Source organism: Hippichthys cyanospilos, chromosome 3 (genome assembly GCF_059441005.1).
Source record: "Hippichthys cyanospilos isolate Australia breed blue-spotted pipefish chromosome 3, RoL_Hcya_1.0, whole genome shotgun sequence".
NCBI classification, from domain to species: Eukaryota; Metazoa; Chordata; class Actinopteri; order Syngnathiformes; family Syngnathidae; genus Hippichthys; species Hippichthys cyanospilos.
In genome coordinates, this window is record NC_142371.1 from 13095251 (window position 1) to 13104770 (window position 9520).

The following is a 9520-nucleotide window of genomic DNA, read 5'->3' on the forward strand; positions in this document are numbered from 1 at the left end:
CTCAGAAATACTACATGGAGCACCAGCTGGATGGGGGATAACAGAGAATAGTCATCTGTTCGAAAAATGCAGCTGGATTTGTGCAGCTGCTATTGGCCTCTTTTAATGATGCAGTTACAAGATTCAATCAGCAGGTAGTGCTAAAATACGCTACTCTGATGGGAAAAAGCAATCACAATTCCTCTTATTGTAACTGGGAGCACCGATTCCACAGTTTGCCAGGTTTATGAAGCAAATATAAAAAAAAGTGGGGATAAAAGAAAAAAAATATCTTTAAAAAGCTACTTATGTAGAAATTATTTAGGGTTTAACAAACTGTGTACATGACACACAAGCCGAAGCAAAAATTGTTGAAATAGTTTTGCATTTAAAGCTTCAGTCGTGATCATAATGGTGATAAAATCAAATTTGACAATATGGTGCTATTACACTTAATTAATTGGTTAGTTATGGTTGATTGTTACACTGACAGCTGGTTTTAGTAAGATCCTTGACTTGCTAAAATTTGGTTGATCGATATGTTGCATCTTGCTGGTATCGGGCCGAAACTTAATAGGACACAATTTAGTAAAAATTCTTTTTTTTTTTTTTTTTTTTTTTTTCAAACATCTATACGACTGGTCAGTTCACATGTATGAGTGTTATTTTTTAAGTCCTGACCAATTTTAAGAGTTGAAAATCTCTCAATCTTTTTAATGATGCAAGAATAATGGTTGAGAAAACTCAACAGTTTGGGGCAACTTTGGGGTTTTGAAGAAACATGATGTCAGTGATATGAAATATTTCATGTGGCCTATCAATGTTAAATAGTTACAGTAGCACGTGCAGTAACGGCAGTCCGTTCTCCCACTCTTTGTATGATTTCTTTTTCTTTTCTGTGTCTTGTTTTTCAGTTGAAGCGGACAGCCACCCCGGGTTGGCTTGAAGTTTCTCCCAAGAGGGAGTTTTCCAAAGTCTCCTCCCACCCGGTGCTTACTCATGTGGAGACCAGTTGGAGTTAGTCTTTTAATATGGGAGGACTGTGGTCTTTGACCTGCTTCATGTGTATAGTGCCCTGACAACTTCTGCTGTGATTTGGTGGGATTTTCATGAAGTAAAATTGACTTTAAATGTGGAAGGAATCATATGAAGTGGATACTAACTCAATTGAAATGGTGAAAGTGCGAAAAAACCCACATAGACGTTTGCAACATCAAGTTTTTTTGCGTGTTTTTACCATTTTTGTATGTTTATAATGTTTTAAGATCTTTCATCGTTTTGGTAGTGGTTGACGGACACACTGAGAGATCACTTAAAAGAACTTAAACTTGTCACCAGTTGACATAAAGTCTTTTTTTCTTTTTCATTACTTCTAATTTAATTCATACAGTATCTAACCTTTTACTGGAAAACGTTTTATTGGACAGCTATTTTATTAAATGCATTCGGTCACATGAAGAAAATATAAACGTTCCTCTTCAAAAAGTTTATAATATGCTACACTTATCGCAAATGCACCTGGTCACTTAAAGAAAATACAAAATGCTTACTGCAAAAAGTTCACAGTAACCAAAACGGAACTTTTTTGTGTCCAAATTCAATTGAGAAAAGAAGCTCTCTAATTACTGCAAATATGTGGTTGTTTATGGTATAAGGCCACATTATCAAGTAATTCTGGGATCAAATATTGTCCCTAATAGATTTATCTTCAGTAAAATATGTATATTTTTACAATAATTACTGCAAATACTGTATGTGGTAGTTTAAGGTATAACCATAAGGCCACGTTATCAAGTAATTCTGGTATCAAATATTGTCCCTAATAGAGTTATCTTCAGTAAAATATGTATATTTTTACAATAATTACGGCGAATGTCGTAGTTTAAGTTATAACTACAAGGCCGTGTTATCAAGTAATGCTGGTATCAAATATTGTCCCTAATAGAGTTATCTTCAGTAAAATATGAATATTTTTACAATAATAACTAGGGAATAACAGAAACATAGGATTATCTACAAAATTTTAAATTCTGTGTCTACAAGACATGAGATGAACTCCTACTTTCAATATTTGCCATGCACTGTTTCTATCCTAAGATGTCAGTAATACCTAAGGCTTGGAGTTCAATGAGGTATGACTTAAGGATGAGGAAAACTGCTGGAGTTGAGATGCATTGATGATTGTTTGAGATATGTTGCTAACAATACATGTTCCTAAAAAGAAAAGGAAATGCCTTTTCATCCCTCTCTGACCCAATGACGTGCCAAAGAAATTAAAATAACAGGTGTTAAAAAATGTAAGAAAATAAACTGTATATACCGTATTACTCCAAGTACAAGTCGACCTCGCTTGTAAGCCCTGCCCCCTTTATGTCATTGTTGGTCCATCATTTTTTTCAAGCTGTCGTTCCATCGGTGTATTTTTGCCAATCCTTCCGCCCCGAGGGCAACATTTAACTTTTTTTTTTCTGATCCATCATTTGTCAGGCGCTGGTCTACTTTTGCTGGCACTCATGACACACTGCAATCATAGTAATTATTTTTTTCTGTATTTGTACTTACACTTAAAGTTACCACCATGTATGTGCTTCTATAGTTACACTGAAATTGAAAGATAACACAGTAATATAAGTGCAACACGAAAAAAAAACCAGGTAAGGGGTTGAACCCTAGGCTATAATACACCATCATGTTTATTAACTTGCATCCAAAGGGAATGCAGGTGAGACAAGATTGCAATTAGCAATTACATCCACTGGATGGCTTAATAATGCTTTCCATGACACTCACATGGTGGATGCCAGTTATCATTTATAACTGCCTGCCCTACAACTATCGACCTGTTAGACATGTATCTAAATTTGTCTAAATTTAACTCGTCACATATAATTCAAGTAAAACAAAGTATTGCTGAGGTTAAATGTACTATTAAAAAAAGTCTTTAATCAAGGAATTTAAAAAAACTTCTATCTTGCATTTCTTGGCCCAGAGCCAATCAGAGAAAGCATGCAGATTTGTTATGCATTCCCAGGATGCTCTTATCAGCAAATAACCTGAAACCAGGACTAAGAAAAGGAGAAACGACAACTAAATCTCTGGTAAAGTGATTAATCTGAAAAGTGATTAAAATTGAACATCTCAGTTTCTTCATTCAACTGAGCATATTTCTCCACTGCTTGGTGGTGCTCTATAGTAACTACTGTCACATTGACTGCAGGCTGTTTGCAGTTTGTACTGCAAATCTGCAGCAATATGTCTTATTCAACTCAGTTGAATTCTACTTAAGGAAACAAAAAGAAGTGTGGCGGGTTGACAGACATATGGTGGACAACTGACATAACCAACCTTTTTAATTCACTGTATGTTTTTTGCTTTTTTGAGCAGACTGACGGACAGTCGTCAGTGCTGACAAAGTGCCCACCTCTGGCAATCAGTTCTGAAAATTGTCTGGTCCCCACGCCTTTACCTAAAATCAGCCAACCTTCCTAGTCTAAAATCCGAGATTTTTTTTTTCCTGACAAATGTTTGATCTTCTTAGAGCCAGGTGTCCGAAACTGTTCAATCCAGGTCTGTTTTAAGAGAAATAGTAATATGATTTTTATAGAAAGAAAACTATGCTCAGACCATTAAGTCATTTAAATCATAGTGAGTCACATGAATCTTTTCAACTTCTTGGAAAAATGAGTCATTACCATTACCAAATTCCTCTTCATTGTTGTGTGCCTCCGAGGCCACACTTCACACCTGGCATTAACTCGCGTCTTCACAGCGCATCCTTTATTACCGCTTGGGATCCCACTTCACTTCCTCTTTCTATTTCCAAATAAAAGTAAGTAAACAACACTTACACATTCTCTTCCGAGAAATTGTAATAAATACAATGGGGACATGTTAGACAGAATTTGAAACATTAAGTTAGTTAAATAGTGTAATTTTGTCTTCTTCTAATTAAAATGCTTCTGCTTATTTACTGTATGTGTTAACATCAGTGTTGGGCTAGTACTTCCAAAGTGTAACATTTTATATTACTGCAGACTGTTTTGACAAACAAGGAATTTGAAGTAACACACTTCATGGCATGGAAAACTTTGCATTATTAAATGTGTGTGCAAATAAACACAAGGATTAAAGCAAAGAAAAAAAAAAACAGTATTATTACAATTCACTTGCCTGATTACTTCATATGCTTAAAAAGACTTCAGTCAATTGACCAGAAGTTTGCAGTGCAAAGGGGTGCACAATGCACATTAAATCTTTTTAAATAATATTGTTCATGACGAGTATATCGCTTGTGCAAACAAGTAGAGATTTTCAAACACAAAATTGTCACTATAAAGGGGCTCCATCAGCTTATATTTTTTTTAAATGTCAAATCTTGCGCAGTCCCAGAATTCAAATAATAATAATCCCTGTGTGATTGAGACATTCATTGATTAGCATATATTTATGCTGTATGTATTAATAGAAATGCAATAGGTCGACATAGAAACAGAGCTAAATAAATGTGGATGGGTCTATTGATTGATTTATGGATGGTAAATGGAACCTGTTCTTATTTGATCCAACCCCTAACCCACTAAAAGTAGAATGTTGGTAAGTGTCAGCGAGGGTAGTGGCTATATTGATCTTGTTGGGATTCATTTGGACGTTCGCTGGACGGTTGCCAGTACTGCTCTTGTCACAAGGAAGTTTCGAACATGATTAAAAAGACCACCCGGCAAAGCAGCCCCGAACGAACCTTGATGAGATCAAAAAGCCGCTACCCTCACTGACACTCAAGCCACATTTGACCCAGTGGGATATGGGCTTAAATGGAAAAGAGATACCTTTTAACTAAAGAGATCACCTTTTAACTATGATGTATGTGTTCATTTGCAAGGTTAAAATGGTTGGGTCCTAAAATGCAACAGAAAAGGCAGCACGAGCTCATCTGCAAAGACAGTGCTGTGCCGGACAGTTTAAAGCAATGAGTTTCACTTTGAATAGTTCTGCAAAACAAAACAAAACAAAAAGAAAATTCCAATGTTGAAGAGAAGGAATTAAGGTACCGAAGCCTACCGTATGCACCAAAGAGGAATCCCATCACTTTGAGATGTTACCTTGTATGCCTTCATGAACATGTGGCCCGCGTCTAAGTGTATTTGTTTTACAGTTTCTTTCTGAAGAATTGAAGTTATTATCATAACCAAAATATCTATTAAATTACAGTTATTTCCTTTACATACAATAGGATTTTTTTTCTTCCCCAAATTCAGCATGCATTCCTTTATAGACCAATTTTGTTGCAGTACAACACTAAGGTTAATACAACATCAAATTATTCTCCTCAAAAATGCTTCATAAGAAAATACTGGCACACACTGGGATGGTGTCATTTAAAGTAGCCAAGTCAGAAGAATGCTGGTTTTCTCACACAAAACCTGAAACAAATACAGTAAGTGGCACTTCTCAGCGTGAAGCCAAATGTAGACACAAAATACTGTATGATGTGATGCACTCAACCATATGTGCTGAAGTCAGTGGTTTTTACACAAATTACCATTTTCATTCACAAGTGGAGACATTCTTTTTCCCCTCTGTTGTTGAAGTTTGCTGTCATTTGACTGCATTTTGACCGCTGAAATGAATAAATCCTATGTCTTGTGAAATCTCTTTCACATTGTAAAATGTTGATGTGGCTAATGTCCTGCTGTCTGTGAGGTTGGAAAATGGGCTGTTAAACTTGATCATAATTTATTGTGAATATTCCCTACAAATATTCCCAGTCAATTGCAAGCTACTTTACAATGCATGTACAGTACATCATAAAGCTTCACCCCCCCCGCCGTTGTTAGTTGTATTCCAATAGGAAATTGTTACGAGTTTGTGTCCACAATTCCAGATTCATGAAAATGAGGCCAACACAAATATGAGCAAAATGGGTGGGTTTTAATAGTATGTCACTCTCCGGTATTGCGCCCCTACTCAGCATCAGGCGCTAGAGGGAGAAAGACAAATTGAACGCTGCCTTGCAGACTTGCACCGATCGACCGGTGCGGGTGTCGAAATGGGCCACTGTGAAGGGAATCATATATTAGGACCTAATATATGATATACATCATATATTGTGTCAAACTCATTCTTATCGAGGGCCACGTTGCAGTTACAGTTTCTGTCAGAGGGCCGGGATGACTGTGATAAAATACATTTTGGGTGTATTTGTCACACTTCCTACTAGTTTTGAAATCAGAGAGAGGGTGAGGGCAAAAAGCGCTTGCTTTTTCCCCAAAACAATTTCAAATTGACTTAGAAATGTGATATTTTGACCGGAAACTTGAATTGGAATGGGCATTTTGCGGGCCGCGTAAGATGATGTGGTGGGCCGGATCTGGCCCCCGGGCCATGAGTTTGACACCTGTGTATTAGGTTGTTATCATTATGTGCTTATGTGCTTATGTCTTGTCTAGAATAGTGTTCATTGCTATCCATCTATGCAGTCCTAGTTCATCTCGCCCCAGTCCTTAGATAAAGCTGTTGAGGCAGGAAAGTGTGAGCTGGGACCTTGGCCCAGCTGTTGGTGGCGCCCGACTGGCTCTTTTTGTTATGTCTTGCTATGTCTTGTAATGTGCAATGCTTTGCTGAATGAATAAAAAGCAGACAGGGACGCTTGAGCGACGAAAAATGCTATTGGCAAGTATCTACGCTAAGCTTTTTTCCCTTTGCCTAGGTGGAGAAAAGTCAATCTTAGCTGGTCTGAGTTACTGCTGTTTAGCAGCAGGGCTTGTCTTAGTCTACTTTTAAACATAACCCTGACAGCCACCTCTGCTGTGGTGCTTTTGTTGGGCTGGATTATAAGGAAGATCTTACCTGATAGCATCTCCATTTCACACTGGACATTGACTTACTGGTTACTCCATGATATGGCACAATGTGTTTGGCACTTGGCATCATGTGCAACCTGTTGAGCCTGCGGTCCGTTCTGAAGGGTTCTTATTTTCCCCAAGTGTGTGTGTTTTTTTTTTTTTTTTTTTTTTTTTAGTTTTTCCATCATCTTCTGTGAGCACCATTCAGTAGATGCCGCTGAGTATTTATGATGTTCTGTGTGATGCCCTTTTCTATATTAGATATTTTATATACTTTATACATCTTCATAATAGCTATCTGTAATTTGGCTTCTCTTTGAGGCTGGTTCTGGGTTATACAAACAAAGTTGACATCAGGGTACATATCGCCTGCCATATATGAGATAATTTCTGAGATGAGAAGTGTCCCTCAGCATGAATGCAGGACAATGACGTGGCACTATGGAGTAAGTTAGCTGTCAAAAAAGACGTATGCATGTTTAAACATTCATATCCGTAATAGTTAAATGATATGAGTACAACATTCTTCTTGTATGAGTAAATTGTGTGGGTAAGAAAATGTTTCTTGTGACTTTGAGTCAAAAATCTGTGGTTTTGAACGTTTCTTTGTGACTACTTACCAAAATTGTGTTTGATTTTGTTTTCTTGTGCCTACAAATCCTAAACCTATGACTGCAAAGTATGTGTGCAAAGCTTCATTATAAATGATGCACAAATCTCTAATGTGGATTGCCATCTGTGGATATGACTCTTATGTCTGTGACCACGTCCTAAAATGCGAATTGAAATTGTCACGCCAAACTACAAGGGAAAGTAATCCTGCATGCCATCCACCTTGTATGCCTCAAAAATGACTGCTGCAGCAGTCACTGAACCGTGTCTCTTTGGTGTCTCTACATTCATTGCCAAATTATGCAGAAATCTGGATGAGAAAATACATGAAGGCAAACAATACACAATTCCAAGCACGTGTAATGCTCATCACAAATGGGGGAACATGGCCCTGTGGGACTAAATTGATATGAGGTTTTATCTGTTTATCTGTGTGATGTGAACTTTTCTGTTATTTCAAGTCTTTTTGTTCTGGGTACCTTCTGGCACGTCCTGTGGCCCTAATGAGTTGTCCTGTGTTGCAGATTAGGGTACTGAACCACTGGCCTCGCACCTGCTTCCCATTCTAATATTACTTATTAGACTATTTAAGTGCAGCAGGAGCTGGAGGATGTTACCGGATTATTGCGTCTGCAGCCTTCCAGCGTCCATGCCAGTTCATCGTTCCATCGATTCGTAGCGCTTTGGCTTTGTTTTATTTGCTACTTTTTCTCCTTGTCACCAATCTGCAAGTTGGTCAGCACTTTGTTTTGTTACTTTGGATTTTTCGAGTCTTACTAAGTTACTGGCTTTTTTTGCATGTTCTCTTAAAGTTGTACTTTGAGTCTCATGATCATATTTCTGCTGTATTTTGAAGAGTTTTTGTTAGTCTCTCATGCAATGCGTGCTTTTTGTGTTAATAAAGCTTTTTATCAACTCTAGGCTTTTTCCTGTGTGCCCCAGGGTTCACAATCTGAGTCATGAGCGTGACTCAGACTTCCACCAATGAAGGATGGCATGCACTAACCCCCAAATTATTGTCAAATGAGTTACGTTTAGGGATGTTAAAGTTAAAAGGCAAGAGTGAAAAAATTACGCTATAAACTCAATTTACTGCATTAACTGGTTAATTTACTTTCATACTTGTGTTCGAGAGTAGAAGTGAATGTATTTTGGAAATTGATCCTTTTTTTTTTAATACGATGCAAGAATGTTGACATTTAAAGCGTGCTTTGAAACAATAAGGTCACACTCTTGGGACAGGATTGATTCAAAACAGCATGAGTGTTCATGTCCATTTTTTGAGTGTGCGGTGTGAAAACATATACTTAAGTGTGCACCTGCGTTAGTTTGAGTTGGCTTTGTCAGGGTTGAGTCCCCAATGCATAATTTTACCTGCAAGTGTTTGACAAAAGGCAACAGATGCTTAGGGGTGTTGAAAACATCAAAGGGCTGTTCCTTAACTGTGCCTGCATGTGTGTGTGTGTGATGTAACTTTTCTGAAAGAGTGACATGCTTGAAGTTTGTTAGCGTCTTTAAAACAGCCACTAATTTTGACTGAGTTTCATTGTTCAAAACGAAGCACCATGCTGCACTTCACAACCTCGTCAGATGGTTTGAAAGCATCACGAATCATATCCACAACAAAGCCGTGTCGTCATCCAGTCAGTTGTGCCCTTTGAACCCCTATTTAACATCTGAATCTGGATTCAATGTCATTTTAAGCAGTTACTGAATGTACAGTACAGTATGTATATTGCTATTTACTTTCATTTACTCATCCGCTTTTTTCTTCTTGCGACGTTTTACTTACTATTGTTTTATGCTGTTTGGAACATTCATAAACAGCTCCTGTTTTAGGTTTGGAGTCACCAAGGGTGATGTGTGGAAGTGCGTGTGTGCGCGTGTGTGCGTGTGTGTGTGTGTGTGTGTGTGTGTGTGTGGGGGAAGGGGGGGGGGGGGGGGCACCAGATGCCTTGTCATCTGTGAAGTGTAACATACCCCTGCCTCCCCATACCAGCTTTAAGCGGTGTATACCATTGGCTAAATTTGAAGTGGCATTACAGTATATATTTAATTATTTTCTTACCACAAAATATACCAACATA